The 27,942-nt window shown below is 43.4% G+C and overlaps 1 non-coding gene across 1 annotated transcript; it reads left to right on the top strand.

Moving 5' to 3' along the window:
• The first annotated feature begins 18,561 nt into the window (after positions 1-18,561).
• On the top strand, positions 18,562-18,668 carry LOC116119712. The gene has a single exon (XR_004126430.1). It is a non-coding gene; the product is annotated as a small nucleolar RNA R71 (small nucleolar RNA).
• Positions 18,669-27,942: the final 9,274 nt, after the last annotated feature.

The raw sequence follows: 27,942 nt of genomic DNA, 5'->3' as shown, positions 1-27,942 counted from the left end.
GTGCGTCATTTTGGCGACTGCGGGAGGCCACCAATGGTGGTGGCCAGAAGTTGTCTACAATGGCTAAATAATTTTGGGTGGTATTTATATAAATAGTGAGGGGCATTTCTATCCAAAAAATTAATTTATGAGGTTATGGAAGTTATTTTGCATAGTTGAGCTAATTGTTAATTGGTAAACATATGAGGACATTTGTGTTTGAAGTGTTTTTTAATTAAGGATAAAATTGATATGAACAGTGGATTACCTTGGTAATCTTTTAATAACACATATTGATTACCTCCTATATTACCAACAGTAACAACTATTGTCAATGAAAGATTACTTAATGCCCGTAATAAAAGATAGATTACAGGGGTAATCTTCCTAGACCCCTACCAAACACACCCTAGATTGATGTTATGTATATACACGAATGAAAATTGATTCTCTTTGGCAATATCAAAAGGAAAATTTCTTGGAATTTTTTATTTTTTGTTATTTCTTTAGCAATAAGTTTGTATTCCAACCCTTTTAAAAATATCCACTATTTTATCTAATTCATAAATGAATAGCTCCACAATAAACTTGTGCAACAAAAATACCTTGAGGCTTTAATGGACGATCAGTGGAACATATGATTTTCATACCTCTCATGCTTTTTGTTGATGTGATAAATCGTATCAACAAAAGATACTCAGCCGGCCTCGGGATGGGCTGAGCAAGATGTGCATGTGGCCACGGGTGACTAGCAAGGTCGCAAAAGCAACGTAGTAAAGTAAAGAACACAAGGAATTTATAGTGGTTCGATGGTTATGAGTGGGTGTTACAAGGTGTAATAAATTTAAATGAAGTTACAAAGGAGGGGAGATGCGAGCATGAATTGAAGGCCTTCAAGCTTTGTGATCAATCTTCTCTTTAACTCTCTTTAGAAGATCACTGTATTTTCTACTTGAGCTTTACTAATGCTGGAAGAGAGTCATTTCAAACAGAGGTTAAAAGCTCATTTTATACTCATCCTATTTGACAGTTGGTGAGAGTGGATGCTATGGGATTTCTTGCACGCATAATCCCCCTAGTTAGGATCAGGATTAGTAATTCCATGCTTGTTGTAGGTCGGACCATGCTAATAGAAACTTCTATTGACTTATGGTAATCACCTTATAAAACAAGTCAAACACCAAGAAGATGACACGTAGGAAGATCCTGGGTGTTAGGCTACTGTGTATTTTAGAGACACATGGCATTTATCGGACCATTCGGGAATTAGGCATAACATCAACACCCTAGTTTTTGAAGGGCATATCGGGCTTTGAAAACCTCTACTTTAGTGATCGTATACGAAAATGGAGTGCGGGTCTCGATGCTCGCCATTCTTATGAGCTATAACTCTTTGGCCTATTACTTCACATCCATGCAAGGAGTTATGTTTGACACCCTTTGCTTCCCTCTTGATGAGTCATATCAGCCGTCATTTTGTCTAATTTTTCATGGCACAATGAATGGTGGCGTGTCGGTCTCTTTTTCCCTTGTGTACGAGTATGTTGGGAACGACGATAGTTGAGAGAAATGAAACGGCGCCTGTACCCCTTATCTAGTCATTGGAAATGGCGATAATGATGACAACGAACAATTCGTCTTCCCATTCGCTTATAAATATAGTTTTTGCGATTAGGTTTGCCACCATCGCCTCTTCTGCTTTCTCCATCCTTTTTGAAAAGAAAATTTCTGGTATGTCGCTCTTATTTGGTCTTGTCATTGCTATTTGTACTTCTTACATTTTTCTAACTGTGGTTGCTTTCTTATGCAAATGTCTATTGTTAATAACCTTCATGCTCAACAGAGAGGGACGGGAGCAATGAAAGGGTCCTTTCTTGCGGTGTTCCAGACCATGGCGTTGTGTGACGCCTCTCAAGCATTTCATCAAACACTTGGTGTGCGTCACCCGGACATTCTAGAAGCTTCCGGAACACTCTTGTACATGCTAGAATATTGTAATTAATGTGGTAGTTGGTAGATAGTAGTTGGTAGGTGGTAGTTTGGAGTTAACTAATCTCCACCGTTGATCTCGGAAGATCTTGACCGTTCATTGTATATTCCAACTACTATAAAAGGGGGAGGCCTTCATTTGGCCAAACCATCCAAAAATTGTAAAGTTCTCTCAATTAGTAAAGAGTTTTCTTCTAGCATCTCTTGTGAGTTTGTGTGAGTGTTTTCTTACTTGCAGGGCTAGGAGCGTGAGCAAGCAAGGCTGACTTAGGGTAATCATCGGGAGATTAGCACCTAAGGCCGAACGAGTTCGAAGGGAAGCAAACGGGTCGTTACAGTTGGTATCAGAGCCAGAAGATTCTTGGTTCAAGATGTCGTCCAAAGTTTGCCATGAAGAGCAAAGGGGGAGGGAAGCCAATCCTAACCCCAACCCTTCCAAGAAGAACTCTCGAGGAGGGAAGGACAAGTCCGTGGACGTGATTGCCTCCATGGAAGCGCGGGTGATGCGCAACGAGGTGAATGTTGCCGAAGTGAAGGAACACCTCGACTTCCTCGATCAAAAGATGGACGATGTTGAAGGCATGGTCGAAACCATGGGAGAGTTTCGCCAACATGTTGCCGATAAGCACCAAGCCTTTGAGGAGTTCCAAGTGGTGGTGTTGGACTCTCTTAGGACATTACAAGCTCAAGTGGAAGAGCTCCGATCGGGTTTAGAAGAAAGCAAGGGCGATTGGGCATTTTGCAAGAGGGCGGTGGCAAACGGGGTCGTCACCAATGCTGCACCTCCCGCAAGGGTCGAAGTTCCAAGACCGCGAAAGTATGGGGGAAAGCGGGATGCCCAAGAGCTGGAGAACTTTCTATGGTCCATGGAGAGGTACTTCGAAGCTACTAATGTCCAAAGTGAGCAAGAGAGGGTGAACATTGCAACCGGGTATCTTGAGGACCATGCAATCGCGTGGTGGCAACGGAAGCATGCTGAGATTATGCAAGGCACATGCATCATCAACACTTGGGAGTTACTCAAGTGTGAAATCAAAAAGCAATTCTATCTGGGCAACGTAGCATATGAGGCATGAAAGAAGATGCGGGAACTCAAAGACACGGGGCCTATTTCTAGGTATGTGGATGAATTCTCTAAACTTATGCTTCAAGTTGATAACATGAATTCGGAAGATTTGCTATTCAACTTTATGGAGGGGCTCCAACCCTGGGCACAATGGGAGCTCCAAAGGCGTCAAGTAGCCAACATCTCCACAGCCCTTACCGAAGCCGACATCCTTGTTGAGTTCCACAAGGGAGAACCATCCAAGCCGAAGAAGGATGGCAAGTCCGATCACGGCAAAGGCGGGGGAGGAAAGGGAGACAAACCATCCCACCGAGAGAAGGAAGATAAGCCGCCTCACAAGAAAGAATGGCGGAAGGATGGCAAGAAGGAATACAAGCGTCGTGAGAATTGCTATCTTTGTGATGGGGACCATTGGATCCGTTACTGCCCCAAGCGCAAGGCCTTCAATGCCATGTTCGAAGAGAAACAACCTGAGACATCCGCATCTGAAACTGCCAACATGGGATGCCTCCAACTTCTCAATGCCTTGAAGGTAAAGCCCGCACAACCGAAAGTTCAAGATAAGTCCCTCATGCATGTTAAAGCCACCATACGGAGCTCCGGTCCTCTTCCAAAAGAAGCATGATGGGTCGCTTCGCCTTTGCATCGACTACCGGGCACTCAATAAGGTAACCATCAAAAACAAGTATCCCATTCCACTAATTGCCGATTTGTTTGATCAACTTGGACAGGCCAAGTACTTTTCTAAGCTTGATTTGAGATTGGGGTATTACCAAGTGCGGATTGCGGAAGAGGATGAGCCGAAGACCACATGTGTGACGGGTTACGGAGCCTTCGAGTTCAAAGTCATGCCATTCGGCCTCACCAATGCCCCTGCCACGTTTTGCACCCTCATGAACCACATTTTCCATCCATATCTTGATCGGTTCGTGGTGGTTTATCTCGACGACATTGTGGTATATAGCAACACTCTTGAGCAGCATGCCGAGCACCTGCGAACAGTTTTTCGAGTGTTGCAAGAAAATAAGCTGTATGTCAAGCGGGAGAAGTGTTCATTTGCCAAGTCGGAGGTAGAGTTTCTCGGCCACAAGATCACGGATGGGAAACTCATCATGGACAAAGCCAAGGTGAAGGCTATTGTGGAATGGGAAGCTCCAACAAAGGTTACCGAGTTGCGCTCTTTCTTGGGTCTGGTCAACTATTATCGAAGATTTATCAAAGGCTATTCCACCATTGCCGCACCACTCACGGATTTGCTTAAAAAGGCCATAAAATGGGAGTGGACGGTTGATCGCCAACAAGCCTTTGACACTTTGAAAAGGGCCATCATGGAGGAGCCAATATTAGCATTGCCCAACCATGCCCAACCATTTGAGGTACATACTGATGCATCCGATTTTGCTATTGGAGGTGTTTTAATGCAGGAGGAACATCCAATAGCCTTTGAGAGCCGGAAGCTCAATGAACGGAGCGGCGATACACAGTGCAAGAGAAAGAGATGACAGCCGTGGTGCATTGTCTACGCACTTGGCGGCATTACTTACTTGGGTCCAAGTTTTTGGTAAAGACAGATAATGTGGCAACAAGCTACTTTCAGAGTCAGAAGAAGCTCAGTCCCAAGCAAGCTAGATGGCAAGACTTCCTGGCCGAGTTTGACTATGTGTTAGAGTACAAGCCCGGGAAAGCCAACTTGGTAGCAGATGCATTGAGTCGGAAGGCCGAATTTGCAGCTATCAGTAAGATACAAGGGGATCTTCTCAAGATTATAAGGGAGGGTCTCGATCATGACGCATTGGCCAAGCAACTCATTTCTTTAGCTCAAGATGGCAAGACCAAGCGCTTTTGGGTAGAAGATGGCCTCCTGTACACCAAAGGGAGAAGGGTGTATGTTCCAAAGTGGGGAAATTTGCGGAGGAACTTAATCAAGGAGTGTCATGACACCAAATGGGCCGGACATCCCGGACAAAGGCGCACTCGAGCACTGTTAGAAGCAGCTTATTATTGGCCACAAATGCGGGATGATGTGGAACAGTTTGTACGAACTTGTCTTGTGTGCCAACAAGACAAAGTGGAACACCAAAGCCCTGCAGGATTACTGGAACCATTGCCCACACCGAGTAGACCATGGGAGAGCATCTCAATGGATTTTATAGTGTGCTTGTCGAAATCCGAGGGGTTTACCACCATTATTGTCGTGGTGGACAGGTTGTCAAAGTATGCTACCTTCATCCCCGCACCAAAGGAATGTACAGCGGAAGACACGGCCAAGCTCTTTTTCAAGCATGTTGTGAAGTATTGGGGTCTTCCGAAGTCTATCATAAGTGATCGGGACAGTCGATTCACCGGGAGGTTCTGGACCGAATTATTCAAACTCATGAGGTCGGCATTACACTTTTCTACAAGCTTTCACCCTCAAACCGATGGGCAAACCGAGAGAGTGAATGCTTTGCTAGAGATTTATCTACGGCACTTTGTAAGCGCTAACCAACTTGATTGGGCGTAGTTGATTGATGTAGCCCAAATTTCATACAACTTACAGAGAAGTGAAGCCACCAACAAAAGCCCGTTCGAAATAGTAATGGGTCAACAGCCACTCACGCCGCACACTTTGGGTACAAGTTATAAGGGGAGCAGTCCCGCGGCATTCAAAGTTGCTAAGTCATGGCACGAGCAAGCCGACATCACACGGGTGTACCTCGACAAAGCAACTAAGAAAATGAAGAAATGGGCGGACAAGAAACGGAGGCATGTAGAGTTCAATGTGGGAGATTTAGTACTTGTCAAAATCCTCCCTTCACAACACAAGTCTACCCGATCATTGCACAAGGCCCTTGTCTGAAGATACGAGGGGCCATTTCCCATAATCAAGAGGGTCGGTAATGTGTCTTACAAGCTTGAGCTACCTTCTTGGTTGAGACTTCATCCGGTCTTCCATGTGAGTTGTTTGAAGCCGTACCATGAAGATACGGAAGATCCGGGAAGAGGAGAACCAAAGCGAGTACCGTTTGGCAACACTAAGTTCTATGATAAGGAGGTGGAGTGTGTGTTAGCCGATCGTGTCGTTCGACAAAAGGGCCATCCTCCAAGTCGGGAATACTTTGTCAAATGGAAGGGGCTACCAAAGAGTGAAGCTAGTTGGGAACCCGAGAGTGCATTGTGGCAATTCAAAGACAAGGTCCGAGAATTCCACGAAGAGTCGACGAGGACGTCTCCGGATTAGGTGGGGGAGAATGTGACGCCTCTCAAGCATTTCATCGAACACTTGGTGTGCGTCACCCGGACATTCTAGAAGCTTCCGGAATACTCTTGTATATGCTAGAATATTGTAATTAATGTGGTAGTTGGTAGATAGTAGTTGGTAGGTGGTAGTTTAGAGTTAACTAATCTCCACCGTTGATCTCGGAAGATCTTGACCGTTCATTGTATACTCAAACTACTATAAAAGGGGGTGGCCTTCATTTGGCCAAACCATCCAAGAATTGTAAAGTTCTCTCAATTAGTAAAGATTTCTCTTCTAGCATTTCTTGTGAGTTTGTGTGAGTGTTTTCTTACTTGCAGGGCTAGGAGCGTGAGCAAGCAAGGCTGACTTAGGGCAATCGTCAGGAGATTAGCACCTAAGGCCGAACGAGTCCGAAGGGAAGCAATCGGGTCATTACAGTTGGGAGTACAAATCCGCTGGACCATCCTGGTTGATCTAGCCCTTCAGTTGTGACCTTCGATTCTTGGGAGAAGGCCACACTTTTAGAGAGGCTCTGGAGGGTGGAGTGTAAGTTTTGCAGTCGAAGGACATTGCTGCTGCAGTGCATGCCAGCCAATAGAGGGAAATGGATAGTTTACGCAGCGTTCTCTGCGACACTCATTGATGTATGGAGTTCCTTTGGGAGGAGCTCATTTAGGTGCATGCAAAGAACGTGAGAATGAGTTGGCTTATTGCGACACGCTGGGATGCAGAGTCTTAAGACTCCGTTTCTTCTCACGAGGATTACTGTCCGCCTAGTAAGACAACTACCCATACTCTCCCCTGTAAACGAGAGTTAGTATATGCCTAGATGCCAGTTGGTATGTTTGTGGTTGCGAGACTTTCGTTTAGTTGCATAGGCATACTTTTTCTCGAACTGGAATTACTACGTTCCTTTTTTGAAGAGGCTCTTCTAGCGAGCTGGGTAGATATGGGGCTGTTTTTTCCCCCTCCCCTCCCCTCCTATCTCTTTGGATCCTAGAGGAGTTTTGATAGGTTCTGTATCTTATTCAAAACCTCAAGAGATTTGGTGAAGTGTGCATCTCTGTGGTAATGTCCTGTGGAGCCTCTGTCCTGTTGCTCCCACTCTTTCCTTTGGGTCTACTTCCAATATGCTTTTTGGAGGGTAGCGTGCTCACTTTGGCCTCCTAGTGAGTCTGGCTAGTTGCTCCCTCCTTGGGAATTTTCGCAGGGGATCTCTCTTGTAGAGCTACAACATGTCTAGAGGCTTTGGGATATTCTCTTCGTCGAGTTGTAGCGCACATGGAGGCCTTGGAAATTGTTGCAAATTCTGAGGATGTGAGGGTGAATCTGTAGCTTGTAAATATTTCCTGTAACTTGTTCTAGTGCTTGTACTCTTTTCTTTATGTTAACTATTTTGTAAGCATTGGCCTAGTGGCCCTTACTTTTATACATATATGTGTATTCATCGATCGCTTTTGTATGACCTTCATATTTTCGCGCATCATGTAAATGTTATTCTAAATATTGTTCTTTGCTCGAACTTGTTGATTGCTTTACTCATTTTGCTAAGTGTTAGTGCTTTTGTCCTGGCTATTTAATACCCACATGTCACAACATTTGAGATGACGTCCCTCAATATTAACCCCTAATATTTGAAGGGCGTATTGGGCATTGAAAACTTAGCTTTTTATGAGCGCGATTGTTCATTACGTGTGAATTATGAGTTGTCACATCATTACTATCTTAACACCCTGTCAAATTTGGGGTTGCGTCGCTTAGAATTTTGGAGTTGATGACACCTTGGGAAAAGATGTGTTCTTCTCGTTTTGAGTCATTATGGAGTGTTGGAAGTTAAACAGTTACCATGACAAGTCATTTTAGTGTCTGTGGGCGTGTACAAATATGGCCCGTTACACTTGTATCATATGTAACTTGTGCTTTCCTTACTTTGATGTAGAGTTGTGTTGAGAATTAGGGTTTGTGAAGATGGTTTCAGGTGGGAATAATAGTAATAGTAATGAGCTTGGGTGGTTGGAGCGGATGCGAGAATTTCTATGGATGTTGGCTACTGAGGCTGGGCCTTCCCAGAGCCTTGGAAAAGAGGATGAGGTTAGCTCTTTCCCTGCGTAGTGTGATGCTAAACGAGACACAATAGCTGCAAGGGCTGATGGAGGGAGTGGTGGCCATAGGATTGTTGTGCCGTATATCGGTAGGTGGATGAGGAATAATAGGGAGTCGATGCGCTGTGCTACACATGTCGTCGATGGCTCGTCGTCTGTCCATGTGGTTGTTGGACTAACCACCCCAAAGGAGGTGATAACGTTCTTCCCAAAGCATCTATGCGAACCTATGAGCACCCTAATGGACTGTGATAAATCAGCAGAGTGGGAGGCAGATAAGCTCCTTAGCAAGGCTGACTTGCTAAAGACAGTGGCTAACAACTAGGCTCGGGTACGTTGTGTTGTTGATTTTTTAATTGGTTTTTAGTATTGGCTTCATTGTATGTTAACATTATGTTTATGCAACCTTCTTCAACGTTGCTGTTCCAAGAAGCCTATGGTGACTTGGTGAGGTTGGGTGAAAATGTAGGGAGGCTTTGGTTGGTCAAAGCAAGGCTGGCTGAATCGGAGAGGTTTGGAATCAATGCTCATGTCGCCCATGAAGAGGAGGTGGCACTATATAGCGGTCTCATCGCGAACAAGGACAAAGCGTTAGTTGAATTGCGATTGGAGAGGGTAGCCCTTCAAAAGCAAGCGCACAAAGATGGACGGACCATTGCCACCATTCGACAACAATGGGATAGGATGCGACAACAGGTTGAGGCGTTCGGGGGTGTGGAATCGCAGGGTCGTGAACTTTGAGTGAGGGCTAAAGCTGTTTGTGTATGCTTATTAGTGGAGCATCATTGGCTAGATGTTTATTATTATACATACTTTTCTCTTTCTCTCTCTCTTAGACACAATGTACTTGTGTGATGAATTATATGAAATAATAGTTGATGCTTTTGAGATATCTTTGTTGCTCTTCTGCATTTCCCTTCAATTTTTTCTTTGGGCTAACTTTCTTTGTCATACGGTTTGGGAGGTAGTAGGGGTAGAAATGTATTTGTCTTGCTTGGGGATTTGAATTTGCACTGAATGCGTGTGTCAGTCGTACGGCGGTGTCGTCTAACCGGACAATGTGTGATGATTTGTTTTTTCTCTCTAGAGAGTACGCTATCCTGAATAATGGAATGCATGTGGCATGAAGGTCATGATTTGGATTTCTTCTCATTTGTGGTGTACTTCTTATCAGTGAATCCTAAAACCCTGACTCCTCGCTTTTTTGCGAATTTCCTATCAAAGCAGTTATTGTGCAACTTTTGGGTGTTTATCTTGTCTTGGCATTTCTTCGTATATTGGAAGGTCACCGCGTTTCTATTGGTAAGTTGTGTATATTGTTCCTTGTATGTAGGTTTGCTCAGGGTTTTTATGTGGTTAGGGTTTGTAGGGTCTATAGGATTTGCTTTGTTGTTGGGTTAGGTTGATAGGCTTGGTCGGCGTTTCTTGTCAAAGGCAAGTGCGAGGGTAGTGGCTCAAGTTGATTGTGGATTGTGACACTTGTCCTTGTGTGTTTCAAGTATCTGATGGTGGACATATGAATGGTTGGCTGTAGTAATCGATGTGTGGTTGTGTCTTCTGATGACTTGACGTAGTTGTCTGCGAGGAGTCATCTGAGTGGGGCTGGATTTGAGCCTTTAAAGGCGGAGGGTGTTGGCCTTGTCAAAGACGTTCCCCTATTGGCGACGATAAAACCAAGGGGGAACCCCCTTGTGGCTCTTCCTGTAGAGGAGCTGGGGCGGATTCGTTGGGAATATGGTTTAGCTTGCACTCTGCATGTGCCAAGTAATCTCGCTCCAAAAAGTCCGCTCGAGGGTTGGGTCGCTATTTCAAAGACACTTTTGAGGTGCGAGGTATCAATTCCCCAACACTGTTTTATTGAGATCGTGATGGACGATTTCAGATTGCTTCGCTGCAACTCATTGCCAATTCATATTTGTATATGATCGGCATGTATATCGCTTTTCAAAAAGCTGGTTTTGGCAAGCTATCTGTTGATGAGCTTGTATATATGTATAGTTTGCGGAAAACTGGGAGGGTTGGTTGTATTACCTGTGTAAGACCAAATGTATTGGTGCGGGGTTGATTGGGATATCGAACAAGATTCCAGAATGGGATTCTGACGGTTTCCTTTGTCCAGTTGACAGGGACATGTCCTTTGGGGATGCATGTAAGATGCCTTCGAGCTTTGCTCCATTAAGAATTGCTAGATTGCTAACACATTACTTTCTTTGTCTGGAGCTGATCGTGATCAAGCGATATTGTTGATAGAGTTGCAAACACGTTTCACAGACTTTAGCTTGCTGTCGAATAAAGACCAGGACATTAGTAAATTGATTACTCTTGAAAATTTGGTCGAGTTTGGGTTTTGTCTTGCGTCGACTAGCTTTCTTGCTATTTTTGTTAAAGTTCCCCAAAAAAGCGCCAAGAGACCTAAGACTAGTGTTGTGCCTAAGCACTCAGTTTCGAGACGAATGTCTACAAGGCTACAGGAGACAGGGTAAGAATCTCATTGGCTTGTGTCTAGAAAAGAGCAATGTGAGATCCTTGTGAAGAAAGCAGTAGAGGGGAGGGCCCTTGACGTCACACTAGAAGAGACCCAAAGAGATTGGTGAGATGGCCTGCCGATTAGCGTCGCAAAAGAAGGCGAGAGTAAACGAAGATCCATCCATCTTCTAGGTCCAGGATGAGTCAAGTACCGCTTCTTTGCAGGGTGAGGAGCACGAGGTGATTGTGGATGTGCGGGTCTCGGCCTCTATTGCTTGAGGGACTATAGTCTTTCGTTAGGTTGTAACTAATGAGATATATGAGCAAAAGCAAAAGCTATCCTCCAGTGATAAACTCTTAGATGTCGTACGTGATATCATGAGGGTATATATAAGGTTTTATCTTGTCATTCTCTCCATTGTGCCTTCCAGGCTATCCTGACTTATGTTTATTGGTGTAGGGTTCTAATACTTTGGCGATCTTCCAGCAAGAAGCCAGTGCAGGGCCTGGAAGTGCGGACAAAAATATGGCAGAGCTTCAGCGAGTTAAAAAGGCTGTAGGGGAACAGCCTATCAGATGGAAGGAGAGCTTAATGTGGCCAAAGTTGAGGTGGTCAAGCAAAGGGAGGCCTTTGAAGCATGGGATCGCGATATTAGGGAGCTTTAAGAGGCATCGACGAGTAAGGAAAGGATCAAGCAAGAGAGAGACTTGTTGAAGCTTCAGGTGTTAGAATTGTGGTTGTTAGTGCAGACCCTCGAGACTGGGAATGAGGCATCCAAGGTTAGGGTCGCCACCCTTGAGGAAGAGATGGCCTCTTTAGAAATAATGCTTTTCAATTTGGGTATGCTCAACGTCTAAAAAATAATGCTTTTTTGGTTTCTCCTCAACTCTACAAAATCTCTTTACTTTACTCTGTTTTATCGTAAACTTTCTTTGAGAAAGCACATTCATCAATCGATTCAAGGTAGAAACTAAGTATCCAAACTAGAAACTACACTTTAGGGACAAAGGAGAAAGATCGATAATCAAGAGGTAAAAATATTTGTTTGTAGTATAGATATGATAAATTGTTCGCTGTCACTATAGGTGTAATTTTCCAACACTTATTTTGTTTCATCTGTCTCTCACTTGAATGTGGTTGCCATCCATTTTCTGTAGCTTACCAACTATCACTGCATCAACATTTCTTAGACTTCTTGTTCTTCTAACAACCGCCCTCTCTTTCCTCTACATTTCTTGTTTTTCTAAATTTTTTTATTTGATTGTTTGTTGTTTGGAATGGAATGGGTCTATTATTTCTTTAATTGGAAGTGTTGAATGAGTTTCTGTGGTGTTTTATGGTGGTGGGATTGCTTTGGTTGGGCTGTCATTTGAGTTGCTAGAATATGAGGTGGAGTAGACTCAAAATCAATGTTTTGAAAATCGGACCGAACTGATCGGTTGGACAGGTCCAATTGTCGACCGACCTCTTTTTGGTCCAAGATTTCAATTTCACTGTTAACCAAAATCCCTAATTTGATCGTTGGCGAACGAGAGGCTACTAAGTGCCAGAGTTAGAGGGCTTTTGTAGAGTGGAGATCGGTGGTTCATGGGGTAGTGTTGGATTGAATTTTTGATGTTGGAATAAGCCGAAATTTGGTCGAAAAGTTCAATTCAATATGGGAATCACAGCTAGTGAAAAGGGGGCTACAAGTGCCGGGATTAGAGGGGTTTCGTAGAGTGGAGGCCGGTGGTTTAGGTGGTGGTGTTTGATTGAATTTTGGAGGTCGGAATACACTAGAATTTGGCCAAAAAAATTAACGTAATCGCAACGATGTTTGCGACTCACGGCCGGCGAACAGAGGCCTACTAAGTTCCGTGGTTAGAGGGGTTTTGTAGAATGGAGGACGGTAGTTTAGGTGGTGGTGTCGGATTGAATTTTGGCCACTGGAATTAGCCAGAAATGTCAAAACCCAAATAGAACATAGGAGCGTATTTGCTATATTTTCAACCTGTAAGGACTGAAAATGCAATTTCCAAGGATGTGTTTGTAAGAATTTAAAATTTTTGGACCACTGGAACTACAAACTTGATCGGGTCAAGGCCTGGTCTAGTTTTTAGAACATTGCTCCAAATTTGGATATGTTTTTAAGTTTTTTCAAATTGTTTTCAATTAATTATATTATTTTAAAAGATTTAATTTATTAAAAAAAAAGTTAAAAGATACGAAATTTTTTATGAAATAAAGAAATAAAAATAGTTATAAAAATTGTAAACTTATATCTTCACATGTGCTGGATGTGGTGTCTATTGAGCATGGGATAATAGATTATAGAAGGCATCAAGGTCATTTACCATGATACTTTGAAAACTAAAATTTATAGGTTTTATTTATTTAAAGATTTAACCAAAATTTGAGGATTTAAAGTAATAATAACATCTCTTATACAGTTCGATGGTTATAGCAAATTTGTCTTTGATCAATTAAATTTGAAACGCAATGCTATTTTGAAATAAAAGTTTAATAACAAACTTAAAGAGATGGAGGACTTTATCAAAAAAAAAAGATTGTTTGTGTAATTTCCTTTTTAACTTTTAGTGAGAGTGAGAGGCTACAAAGATAATAAAAGTTAAGAGTGAGGAATTGAATGGAGAAAAATGGCAAGAAAATATGTAGAGAGAGTGTGTCCTTGAAGGAATAGCCTAGAACATGATAGATGAAATTGTCATTATTTCTAATATAGAGTTCCAAAATAAACATGATGGATGAACGTGTAATTTTCTTTTTTTAATGCTTTCGTTTCAATTCACTATATTTATGCTTTCATTTCATCCATTTGCTTCTTTCTAACCACTTTTGTTTTCTGAAAATGTTTTCATTTGTTTCACGTTTTTCGGTGTACGGATGCTAGCTTCCATACTCGCTAATATTTGAAGACTCTCTCTTTCGACCTTGAACTAATTTGCAGGTTTCATTCTACAACTTTTCCTTTCATTTTCAACTTTTATATCTGTTTTTTTTTATTTTTTAATGGATCTGTTTATGCATGCATGAAGTGTTGGTGTTGTCAACCATTTTCTGTTGCTTCCCAACAATCACTTCATCAACATTTTTTCAATCAATTCTAGTCCTTTAGATTATATATTTCTAGTCCATGCCAGTGTTAATAGCCTTTAGTAATAGGGAAGTGAGACAAACAAAATTGATTTTTATTTTTTTTACTTGAACCATGCATTATCTTAAATTTGAAAAAAAAAAATGTTTTGAGAAATGAAATTAAAGAATGTTTCCTCTTTAACCATCTATGTGTTTCTCTATCCGAAAATTTAAAAAAAAAAAAAATTATGCCAATATTTTATGTTATGAGAAATGAATTTAAAGAATGTTGAAAATAATCAAAAATATTTTTATATCTCCTATTTTCTTAATTCAAAAACACCAAATTACTAATTCATAGTCATTATTTTATATAGTCATTTCATCAAAACTTGATGTTAAGGTGTTAAATTATAAGAGTGATCAATTACTCAGTTGATGCACAATTTTGACACCAATCAAACGCACGTGTGAAATGTTAAGCAGGCCTAGAGAACACACGTGAATATGAAAATGAGAGTAAATGCAATGAAAACAACGTTTAAAGTGGTTCAGATGCTAAGGAAGCGAATCTTACGTCCACTGATTTTTGTATTAATGATGGAGGTCAGGTCGCGTTAACGAACTAATTTACAAATGATTGTACAAGGGAAAATGCTATATATATTTTGAGAGAGAGAGAGTAGCTAATCCCTTTAATAAGAAAAGAGCTCTCAATTTATAGTGGGATGGATTAAGGTTATCATTACTGAATCTGTGAGTTGGTGGGATTATCCGCACAAATCCTTCTTTATGTCACATTGCCCACCTTCTAGAGTGATTTACGCGATTTGGTGCAGGGATTGGACACGTGGAATCACTACAGCTTCTGGCAGGTATGGCGCGCACCCACTTTACTGACAGGAGTGTGCTGCTCCCATCACCACGTGACATGGCTACTTCTAACTGGCTGCGGGCCTACCTAAGCTCTGCCTTTTTATACCGACTGAGCCTTGCGTTAGCCCTACATTTTCAAGCATAACAGAAGTCCCCTAGTTTTTAAGGTTTGAGAATCGAACCTTGAAAACTACAAATGCCTAGATTTGATGCGTATGAAGAGATGTTGGTCGACCCGACCTGATTGCAAAGGGGATCGAGAGGACATCTTTCCATAAGCAACCGAGGATGATCCGCGACCTCAGGATCAGCAACCTGATCATGCTAGTGATGATCCCGACCTGAGGGAATTCCTGACCTGTTTGCACTTAGCAACTTTTTAGGATAAATGGCCATGCTGCTTCATAGTCGGTCACATCGCTTCGCGATTGACGTGGGATGGGGTTGAACAATCACGTCGCTTCGTGACTGATAAGAAATCTTAAGAGTCAAGTCGCCTCACGACTGACGAAAAGTTTGGAGTCACGTCGCTTCGCAACTGACGATGAAGAGTGTTTCTGGTAACGATCTCTTCGGATATTATCCGTTGCACTTTTTGCAGCGGGTGCATTAAATGAAATGCCCTTTGCTCTGGCAGATGTGTCTTATGCGCAATAAGTGCCAGCCATGCACATTAAATGCAAGCCATGCTGAAACGACATTCCTTATCAGAGCATTAAATGCGACTGTGGGCGCATTAAATGTGGAGGAGGGAAAACATGCTGTCGCTTGAGCGTTTCAATAGAAGGAGGTGACAATCTGTTTTCTTGAGGCGTGACAGTCACTCTTCCTCGTTGATTCGTGACATGTGGTCGCTATCAACGGTTAGATGTGTTTTTCGCCTAAACGTCATTTGATTTCGGGAAATCAAAGCATCATTTCCTTCACTATAAAAACCCTAAGCTCTCTTTAGGCAAAGCCACAACATTTTCATTCTCAGAGAGCAAGAAACTTTTACCAGTCTTGATTCTTTGCCTTTCTGAGTGGTGTTCGCTCGATATTCAAAACAGGAACCAATCTTTCTCATTCCTAGAGGTAAAGATGATTCCCTTCTTTTATCTTCAATGTTTTTAGCTTTTGACAGTCATCATGTGATGACTGTTCGTCGGTAGCTCATCGGAGGCAAAATACTCTCCGTTGGGTTGGAGCCATTGGTGGTGGCTCTTTTAAGTATTTTATTAGGGTTTTTTTTGGGTTTAGGGAGGAAAATATTTCCTCCACGTTATCGTACAAAAATGTACGAAGACTGAATGGTAACATTTTGTTGCTTTTGCAGATTACAAAATGGACCCCCATAAAGGAGCCAGCTCGCCTATAGAGGATGCTCCTGCGGGCCCCCCTCAAAAAATTTACTTGGCGCTTACCGCTGACGAGCTGCAAAGGGTGGTTAACCAGTTCGCTGTTAGCGTAGAGGTTTTTCGTGACAGGGTGCATACTGCCCGGGATCCGCCATGTGGGATGGTCGTGATCTCGGAAGATATCTTCAAGGGTGGGGGGTTCATCCCTTTCCACCCTTTCACCAGGTCGGTCCTCGATCATTTCGGGATCACGCCAATGCAGCTCACCCCGAATGCGTACATGATTGCCATTGCCATGTACATTATGTGTAGGGAGAATCGACTGGGTGAGCTAACCGCAGTTGAGCTCGGTTGTTCGTATGTCTTAAAAAAGAGTAAGGACAAGGATTCTTGGTACTTGTCCAGGTGAAACTCAATACAAGCAGGGATACATAGCTATCCGAGCAATGTGGGACCATTCGACACAAAATTTTTCTTTTTTCGTTATGACGGCATCAGCCGCTTTTAGGATCCGAGTAAGTTCTCTTCCCTTCTAAACTCACTCGATTTCCATTCTTCGCTAATGAGCTATTTGTTTTCCTTGGCAGTTAATAGAACGACCAGTTTGAACTTGCTCGTGGACCCGGACAGAATTGTTTCCTTCGGTTTTCTACCTAAGGAAAGTCGCGACGTGAGGTTGCTTGTGACAACCGAAAACTTATGGAGGTACGACTTCTTCAACGAGTACACAGCCTTAGAGCCCTCCTACCCCCCCCCCCCCCCCCGAGTAGCTTCTAGACTTTCTAATTTTTTCTGGAGTGAACTGTTTTACTAACGTTGTTCGCATGCAGTGACCATACCTCATCGGGTGTCTAAGTCACCACGATCGAGACAATTCTCTTTTCCCAATAGGCATACCACCGGACCAGTTGGAGCTGCTCCCAGCGGTCCTCCGGTCGGAGAGACACAGGCTGGTGCTCCGAACCGACCTGCAGAAATTCCTCCATACTCGGCTGCTCACCAGAAGCAGAAGACTACGACCTCAAGGCCTAAGAAGAGGCAGCAAATTCGGACCAAGGAAACGGAGTCCGAAGAGGAAGGCTTGGGCATTCAGCTCGAGAGGTCACAGCCTTACCAAGCATTCAACTTAGGAGGGCTGCTTAGAGGCACAACTGGCATTTCCATCAATCAGCCGACGCAACCTACGGTCACAGTCCTCGGGAGGAGACCAGGTAAAGAGCCCGCGGGACAAGCTTTACCTGCAGAGGGGATTGGAACGCCTGTACTAGACTCAATGGCCCAACTCCCGGACCATTTGCAGTCGGTGGTCCTAACATTGTTGGAATATGGACTCGCGGAGTCGTTCGAGCAGTTCCTAGCATCCAGTCCTACTGAACTGTTGTCTACATCATTCAAACTCTTTAGCCAGGTAAACAAGCTGTCCCAGATAAAGAAATTTATTCGCTTTTTCGAGGGAAGTAGACTAACTCTTTTACTCTTATCGTGCAGGCCTTGCTTTCCCTACACATGTCCCAGCAGAAGGCCCAGTTGGGGTCTGCCGAGAAATTGGTCGAGCTATAAGAGGAGAATGCATGGCTTATGTGGGAGCTGAAGGTTACACGAGTAGACAGAGACTTGTCCATTGCTTAGGCAGACTAGCACATGTCGAAAAGGGATGCTCGTCGGACAGTGGACTTTCAAAAGATCAAGATGGGCAAACGCGACAAGGAGGTAAAGGAGCTCTAGCGAACCGTGGCTCGACTTTCCAGGGAGGCTACTGAGAAGGATCAAGCGCTATAGAATACCTCCCAACGAGCCATGTGAGCTGAGTAGGAAAGGGGCAATCTGTGGGAGGCTACTGAAAGGCAGCGAACCAAGCTTGAGGCTATGCTCCACTTTGCATAGGGTCGCATTGCCTCGCTAACTGTAGAAATGCAACAGCAGGAAGCGGAGATGGAGAACAAAGCTACGGATTGGATGATCAAGTCCATCTTTGCTCTTCAAGTGAGGAACCTTGAGATGGATCTGTCTGATCAAGTGAACAAAGCTGCGGGTTGTTTGGTTGCCTCTGATTTCCTGCCAAGTAGTTCACTTGCTCCGATGATGAAGATGATGAAGCAAATGTGTTCCCCACTTGACACTCACTGCTCACATGGTTTCTTGCACAAAAATCACAAGTTAGTTGAGGTACTTGTACAGAGTTTACCTACATACTTCCCAACTGTTTCTGAAGTGCCATGAGTTGGGCTGAGATGGCTGTGAAGGCATCAACTTCATGAAGACCCGAAGATTTTCTTGGTATTACTCTCTCATTTGGTCTTTGATAGTTGTTGCTTGCCAATACCTCAAGCAACTCATAAGCCTCCTCTCGTGTCTTATTCTGCAAGTCTCCTCCTGATACTGCATCCACCATGGTTTGCACATTACCCATCAGTCCATTGTAGAATGTTTGGACTTAAAGCCAAACTGGCAACCCATGGTGTGGACATTTCCTCATTAACTCCTTGTATCTCTCCCAAGCCTCATACAATGACTCGGACTCATCTTGTAGAAATGATGTGATATCATTTCTGAGTTTTGTTGATTTAGCTGGAGGGAAGAACTTGGTAAGGAACTTTTGTGCTAAATCATTCTATGTTGTGATGGTTCCCGGTGGTAGTGCCATTAACCACCCCTTTGCTTTATCCCCCAATGAGAATGGGAATAACCTCAATCTAATGGCGTCATCTGATCTCCGTTCGATTTGAAGTTGTCACAAATTTCCAAGAAATTTGCAATATGCTGATTCAGATCTTCCTTCAAATCACCATTAAACCTTACAGACTGCTGGATCATCTGAATGATTGTCGGCTTAATCTCAAAGTTGTTGGCTTGCACCATAGGCCTAGTAATACTCGACCCACTGCCATTAACCGTGGGAACTGAAAATTCCCTTAATGTCTTGTTCTCTGGTTCTGCCATCTCAACAACTATTTCTTCTGTTTCAATCACGATATCCCCTCTTTCTCTTCTCTCTCTGTTCAGTCATCTGGCGGTTCTCTCAATCTCAAGATCAACAGGAACCACTGACTGACATCTTGTTCTTCGCATAAACTGCACGAAAAGAAATGAAGGAAGGTGAGATTACAAACCAATTGAAAATTAACAACGAGAATAAAACAGAATATGATAAAAACAAAAACAAAAACTCCAATCTAGCTAACTATAGAAAAACTCAATGTTAACTTAAAACAAGATCCCCGGCAACGGTGCCAAAAACTTGATGCGTGTTTCCTGCAACATGCAAATGTAGCAAGTATACTAGTCGCATAAGTAATATAATGATGAGTGAGTATCGTTTCCACAAGGATTGTTCGCTAAGCACTAAGTTTTCTACCGTTTTCAAGTTGGAGCAACCGAATTCTTTTGGATTAATGGGAGCAATTTAACCTATTACTAAAACAAAATTACTAAACTGCGAATTAACTATGAATGTAAGATGTAAAACACGGATAAAAATCAATTCAAACAAACGGGTAGGGTTTTGACTTCATTCGGGCTTTATGGGTTAAACCTAAAGAATTAAGCTAAATTCATATTCCCATGCATTGATTGTAAATCAAACTCTCCAAAGTGTCAAACATACATTCTCAGGCTATGTTTTCCTACTCTTCCTTATTAACCCTCCGCATTCAACAATTAGAAAGTTAATAATTTTAAGCTCATTAAGCACAAGAATCCTAAAATGATTTCATTGGTTCTTGAATCTATCTCTAGCATCCAATACTACTATGGTGATTACCCAAGAAGCCTAACATGATTCATTTCTCAATCTCATTATGTTCATCACATAAAACCAGTAAATGCAGAGTAAACACACAATCAAAGCAAAATCATACGAAAAGAAAATAATCAATAACTTAACCCATTAAAATTCGAACTACAATCAAAACCCTAACCCAAAATGGGTTAGTTCATGGCTAAGTCAACAACACAAATGAAAGAAACGAAAATACTAAAGTTCAACATAATGAAAATAAAAGAAAAGATAAGAAATCTCCCCAAAATGATGAATCCCCTAGTTCGAAATCAAATATTTACCCTTGTTCAATCTCAAAAATTCCTCCAAATGAAAACTAAGGAAATGTAAAAAGCTGCTCTAACCCTATCCAAAGACCCATTCAAAAAGGCTGAGTGTTTTTCTTTATACCTCGCCCCAAATTTCTCAACAAAACACTCAAAAGTAAAAATGTGCGTTTTACAAAACTGGAAATTGCATCCGTCGCTGCGGCGAAGAAAAAAGCAGACTTGGTGCATGACTGGGGCACTTCGCTGTGGTGAAGAACAACCTTCGCCACGGCGAAGCTTCCTGACAAATTCTGAATTTACAGAATTGCCCATTTGCTTGCATCTTTGCTTGATTCTTCGATCTTCGGTGCTTTCTCTTGGTAGCAAGCTTCATAGTGCTTTACCCTGCTTCAGGACTCTCCCAACTTCTGAGATCCGCTTACTTCCGAGTCCAGAATTTCCAATTCTGTCTTTATTAGCTCAAAATGTCCATTTTAACCTGAAACATGAAATGTAAAGAATTAAGCAACAATTCAGGTCAAAATGAACTAGAAAGTACCTGAAATTCGACTAAAAGATCTAATAAAAATGGTATAATCCATAGATTATCACGGACCGTGGCTAGACTTTCCACGGAGGCTACTGAGAAGGATCAAGCGTTGCAGAATACCTCCTAACGAGCCATGCGAGCTGAGTAGGAAAGGGGCAATCTGTGGGAGGCTACTGAAAGGCAGCGAACCAAGCTTAAGGTCGCGCTCCACTTTGCACAGGGTCGCATTGCCTCGCTAATTGCAGAAATGCAACAGCAGGAAGCAGAGATGGAGAACAAAGCTATAAATTGGACGATTAGGTCCATCTTTGCTCTTCAAGTGAAGAACCTTGAGATGGATCTGTCCGATCTCCCTGGCGAGTACCAGGATGAACTGGCTACTCTGGCACAGGCCGAGGTTGAGGAAATGGCTCGGGGACCTAATCTGGAAGAACATCCAGAGTATGTCCTAGAGGTGGTACCCAAAAAGGAATTCGGCGACCAGCTTAGGAATGTAGAGGTCGCGCCTCCGGGTCCTAGGGACGAGAATTAGTGATCCGCCTTTGCAGCTTTCGTTCTTGCTTGATTATGTACTCCTTTTTATTACAAATAAATAAAGATCGTTTTTTGGTAATTTTTCATGAGTACTTAACTTTTGGTACCCTTCGTTACATATGAGATCGCATAGCAACTTTATAATTACACTAGAATAAGTCTATGTGAACATAATTATACATGTAAAGTGATTACAAAAAAACTGAATTACATCCGTTATTTACAAAGGTTATAAAAGCTTTACAAGGAAAAAAAATGAGTTCGGAATTACTGATAGTAAGGTAGCAAGTGTTCAACATTCCAAGCTCGCAGTACTATGGAACCATTTAACATTTTTAGCCTTGCCACGATGTTCTTCAACAAGATCCAGACTTGCTCGCATAAGCACTTCATTGTCAGCTTCATTGTACAAGTCCCTCCGTAGTGAATCGGTTCCTACCTCCACAGAGATCATCGCTTCGCAACCATATGCTATTGAAAAATGGGTTTCTGAGGTAGAGGTTTTCAAAGTTGTCCTGTATAACCATAGGACTTCGGGAAGGTCGTCGGCCTAATTCCCCTTGGCTGCGCCAAGTTTGGCCTTTAGAGTGTGCTTGATGGTTTTGTTGACAACTTTAACTTGACCATTTGTTTGCGGTCTCACAACTGAGGCGAATTTTTTATGAATACCCAGCTCGTCGCAAAACTGCTTGAACTCCTCATTGTCGAACTGCTTACCATTATCTGAGATGAGGGTATAAGGAATCCCGTAGCAACACACAATGTTCTTGAAAACGAAGTCCTTGAGCTTTTTGGTCGTGATCGCGGCTAGCGGCTCAGCTTCTACCCATTTGGTGAAGTAATCTACTGCGACCACGACATACTTTACTCTCCCTTTACCAATTGGCATGGGACCGATGAGATCGATTCCTCACATGGAGAATGGCTAGGGGCTGGTCATGGTTATCAGTTGGTGGGAAGGAGCTTGCAATATGTTCGTGAAACGCTGGCACTTGTCACACCTTTTGACAAAGTTGTAGGTGTCTTCTTGGATTCGGGGCCAGTAGTATCCTTGACGAATAACTTTGTTGGCGAGAGATCGTGCGACAGTGTGATTACCGCAGATCCCTTCATGTATTTCCCTCATGATGTAATCTGCTTCTTTGCCAGTTACACATCAGAGGAGAGGGGCGCTAAACCCTCGCCTGTACAGATGGTCTCCAATGAGGGTATAACGAGCAGATCTTGTTTGTAGAATCCTTGCCTCGACCTTGTCGTCAGGCAAGGTCCCGTCCCTGAGGTATTGAATAATGGCAGTCATCCAAGAATCTGATTATGTTACATTCACGACTTGTTTGATTGGGTTGATACTAGGGTTCTCGATGAATCAAACAGGGATGCTATCCGGTGCTTCTGAGTCTAATGAAGAGGCTATCCTTGCCAAGGCATTTGCCACAGAGTTGCTTTTTCTGGGGATATCAGTGATCGCAAAGTGCTTGAATGGCTCGAGTGCGGCGTTAGCTTTCTTCAAATAGTGGATCATATTTTCTTCCTTGGCTTGGTACTCTCCCAAAATCTGGTTAATGACTAGCATGGAGTCGCTGTGGATACTGATCGTGATTACACCATTTCTCTGGCCAACTACAATCCAGCGAGCAGAGCTTCATACTCGGCCTCATTATTGGTTGTCTTAAACCCGAACCGGAGAATGCCATGAACGCGAGCCCCTTTGAGACTCAAAAGGAGAAGACCTATACCGGCCCTCTTTCTGTTCGATGATCCATCGACGTAAAAGCTCCAGGTTGATAGATTTTGAGTAGTTTCCTAAATGGCTTCGTTGGGCTATTGCTCCAACTCACTTGTTGGAAGATATGAGAATTCTGATATGAAATTGGCAACAACTTGCCCTTTGATAGTTGATCTCAATCTATACTTTAGATCGAACTGACTTAATTCCATGGCCCATTTAAGCAATTTACCTGACGCCTCCGGCTTCTGAAGGACCTGTCTGAGTAGGTAATCAGTCATTACATGGATCGTATGGGCGTGGAAGTGAGGCTGTAACGTTTTGAAAGTGATTAGCAGGGTATAGGCTAACCGTTTGATTTCTAGATACTGCATCTCGGCATCCAACAGACGCTTTCTCGCGTAAGACACTAGCCATTGGACCTTGTTTTCTTCTCGAACTAAGGCTGCACTAAGCACAAACTGAGAGACGGATAGATACAGGAGGAGGATCTCTTGTGGGAGAGGCTTGGACAGGAGAGTTGGCTTCCCGAGGTGTTCTTTAATACTTTGGAATGCTTGTTCGCACTCGGGAGTCCACTCAAACTTTTTGTTGGCCTTTAGAACATTGAAGAATGGCAAACAGCAATCTGTTAACCTCGATATAAAGCGACTTAGCGTCGCTATTCACCTATTAAGGCTCATGACCTACTTTTTGCTGGTCGGGCTTTCCATATCGAGGAGAGCTTGAATTTTCTCGGGGTTGATCTCTATTCCCCGTTGATTAACCATGTATCCTAGCAAGTTTTCCCAAGGATACTCTGAATGAGCACTTGAGGGGGTTTAGCTTCATTCTGTATAGTCGGAGGATATCAAACATCTCAGCGAGATGCGCAATGTGATTCGAGGCAACATGGGATTTGACCAGCATGTCATCTACATAGATCTCCATTGACTTTTCGATCTGTTCAGAGAACATCTAGTTAACCAACCACTGGTAGGTCACGCCAGCATTCTTGAGGCCGAAGAATATAACTCTGTAGCAGTACAATCCCCAATCTGTAACCAAGGATGTATGCTCTTCGTCTGGTGCGTATATCAAAATTTGATTATATCCCAAGTATACATCCATGAAACTCAGTAGCTCGTGCCCCGAGGTGGCATCCACGAGCTGGTCGATTCTAGGTAGGGGAAAGCTATCTTTCGGGCATGCTTTGTTGAGATCGGTGAAGTCGATGTAGGTTCGTCATTTGCCATTTGGCTTCCTTACAAGAACCGGGTTGGCAACCCAGGTTGGATAAAGCGCTTCTTGGATGGATCTGCTCCGAATGAGGTTATCCACCTCTAGTTTTAAGGCAGTATATCGCTTCGGATCCATCGCTTTTCTTTTTTGGCGAACCAGCTTGGCTTCACTGTCGATGTTTAATGCATGGCAAATAATATCCGGGTTGATCTCGACCATATCTGCGTGTGACCAGGCGAACACATTGATATTCTCTCTGAGGAAGCTAGTCAGCTCGGTAGCGAGTTGGGGATTGAGATTGCTCCCAATCCTTAACACTCTGCTTGGCTCGCTCTGGTCGATCGATACTTCAGTCAGATCCTCAACCAGCCCACTGGAAGGGCATTCTTGAATACGAGGATCCATATTATTCTCGGTTGGGCCAGGCTGTGGCTCGATCCGGCTGATTGCCATAGCCTATCAGGGAGTGCCGTGTAAGATGCCTTTCCCTTTGCACGCCATCTGTACTACTTTTATGTAACAATCGCGAGCTGCGCACTGAGATCCGCTAACTTTCCCTATCCCCGTCGGGGTGGGGAACTTCATCTTCAGATGGTATATCGAAGTAACTGCTCTGAAGTTTTTCAATAGAGGTCGCCCAAAGATACCATTAAAAGCAGATGGGCAATCCACTACCAAGAATTCAGTTGCCTTGGTCACTTCATCGAAATCACCCAGCATGACTGGAAGCAAGATCGTTCCTTTGGGGATCAATGGTCCCCTGTAAAACTATATAAGGGGATCGAGGCAGGCTTCAGGTCGGCCTCGTCCAAGTTCATTCTTTCAAAAGCTGTCTGGAACAAGATGTTCATAGCACTTCCATTATCCACCAATATTCTCTGGACATTATGACACCTTATGAGGGGCATGATTACAAGAGCATCATCGTAGGCATGATGCAAATGAGCAGTATCCTTTTTGGAGAAGGTAATTGCCTCCTCCCTGCGAACCTTTTGCGGTCGTTGCATCGTGCTCATCACACTGATAGGGTCGTGATGAGCCATGCGAGCATATCTTTCTTGGGCACCTCGCGAGTTCCCCGTGAGGTACGACCCTCTAAAGATCAAGTTGATACTGCTTATGCCTTTGCGATCATGATGCTTCTTTCCTGGTTCCCCTTGAATTTTCTCTTGTGCAGAAGTAAAGTCATCAATATATTCCTTAAAATGCCCCTTCTTGATGAGGTCTTCGATTGCCTGTTTGAGAGCTCGACACTCATCGGTGTGATGCCCATTATCTCGATGAAAGCGACAGTACTTTTTACTATTTCTAGCTGACGAGGGATTTTTCATGGGCTCAGGCTCTCCAAGCAGGCTGGCTTCTTCTGATTTGTCAATAATAGCCGATAAGATGCATTCAAAGGTGTATATTGATTTCTGTCACAATCGCGATGAGGAACTGAAGCATTAGACTTTTTGGGTTCATAGTGCGGTTTCTTTCCTTTTTGTTGATCGTCAGTAGCCCATCTGTGATCAACTCTCATACTCTCCCCTCGACCAGACGCACTGCCTAAAGCACTGGGGTCGCGACGGTGGAGCATTGCCACTGAATTTTTAATTTGGAGGTTCTTCTCGCAAGGCTATAGAAGCGGGTGAGGGAAACATCATCCTCAGCCAGTAACTCTTTCCATATGTTGGTCTGTGGATGAACTCCTGCTATTATGAGAGTCTGAACAGACTCTTCAGGAGTATGAGCTACCTTATTGAGTTCTCTGTGGAATCGATCGATGTACGATTGGAGGGATTCATCCCTCTCTTGCCTTATATTGCTGAGGTAGCTCAAAGGCATCAAGAACTTTCGATTTGCTTGGAAATGCCTTAGGAATGTTGCACTCATTTGAGGCCACAAGCTGATCGATCTCGCTGGGAGCAACCTGAACCATCGTTTGGCATGAGAGGTTAGAGTTACTGCCAAACAACGACACTTGGCCAAATCTAAAACCCATTGAAGCTCCATCAGGTCATTGAATTCATATAAATGATCCCGCAGATCAAAATTTTCGTCGAATGCCCACATGTCGGGCATTCTAAATCTTGATGGGAGTACAGTGGCTAGCACTTTTGGAGAGAAGGGGGAAGCAGATGCGACCTGCCTTTGCTCATTTTGCTGAGCTCTTAGTCGGTCTAGAGCTCGCTGCAGCTCTTCAATCTGAGATAGTGGAGCCATTTGGGGATTGATTTCGCCCATGCGAGTTCGACCCTCACGATTGTGATTGAGAAAAGTCCAGAGGTCGGATTCCTCTTCGCCTCGGCTGACAGTTTCGACTGCTCTCGATACACGCTAGCTAGAGCCGTGTGATGGTGATGAATAGTATGAGAAATTTTCACAACCTTTGCGGTGGTACGAACCACCCCGCGAAGTGTGGAAACCTCCCACCTGATGGCGATCAGGATCGTTTTGCTGACGGTGATAAGAATTGCCTTGCCCAGTACTTTTATGGGGGTGTATATGCGACGTGGCATGGGACGACTCGGGCTATGTCCTTTCACCACGTCTTAATGCCACTGGTATTCTATTCGGGATGTGGTCGGTGTTTGCCTGCCCTTTGGAACCCTTAGGCCCATTTTTTGCCACTTGTTTGCCCTTTCTTCGACGCGCTGTAGTGCTCGTGGCATAAGCTATCTCCTTTTGTTGCGTCTTCACATGACCTACAGGCATTTTTGGCAGTTGCACTGCCCCAACTGATTTGGGTGGCACGCCCTGGTTCAAACGGTCCAACCTTTGGTTGATTGTCTGAAGGGTATTGTTGAACCTTTCCAGGTAGCTCATAATGACAGGGTCAAGTTGTGAACTTGATGGGATATCTCCCGCGACATTTTGCAGAACCGAAGGTATCTCAGAAGATGTGTCCCCCTGGACTTGGGGTATGCCCTCAGCACCCTGGTTAGTTCGCTCAGGTTCAGGTTGGCGGGCCATTTGCTGTTGTAGGACCAGTAAGAGATTCTCCTGATCAAGAATGAACACTAAATCAGGGCCCTTCTTCTAGCACCAAACTGTTGATGCATGATTTTGACACCAACCAAACGCACATGTGAAATGCTGAGTAGGCCCAGAGAACACACGTGAATATGAAAATGAGAGTAAATGCAATGAAAACAGCGTAAAGTGGTTCGGATGCTAAGGAAGCGAATCCTACGTCCACTGATTTTTGTATTAATGATGGAGGTCAGGTCGCGTTAACGGACTGACTTACAAATGATTGTACAAGGGAAAATGCTATATATATTTTGAGAGAGAGAGTAGCTAATCCCTTTAATGAGAAAAGAGCTCTCAATTAATAGTGAGATGGATTAAGGTTATCAATACTGAATCTGTGAGTTGGTGGGATTATCCGCGCAAATCCTTCTTTATGTCACATTGCCCACCTTCTAGAGTGATTTACGCGATTTGGTGCAGGGATTGGACATGTGGAATCACTACAACTTCTGGCTGGTCTGGCGTGCACCCACTTTACTGACATGAGTGTGCTGCTCCCGTCACCACGCGACATGGCTGCTTCTAACTGGCTATGGGCCTACCTAAGCTTTGCCTTTTTATACCGACTGAGACTTGCGTCAGCCCTACATTTTCAGGCATAACATACTCATTCATAGATAAGAGCTTGCAATAGTAGGTGTAAGAACCAATGTTCTAGATAACTCATTCTTGATTTTTACGTATATCTATGTCTACTAAGAATGAAATAAATATACATATATATAAGTTTTCTTTTAAACATATTTTTTCAACAATTTG

This window comes from Pistacia vera, unplaced genomic scaffold, assembly GCF_008641045.1.
Source record: "Pistacia vera cultivar Batoury unplaced genomic scaffold, PisVer_v2 Contig1250, whole genome shotgun sequence".
Taxonomy (NCBI): Eukaryota; Viridiplantae; Streptophyta; class Magnoliopsida; order Sapindales; family Anacardiaceae; genus Pistacia; species Pistacia vera.
The sequence above is the reverse complement of the archived record's forward strand: the minus strand, read 5'-3'. Positions and strand labels throughout refer to the sequence as shown.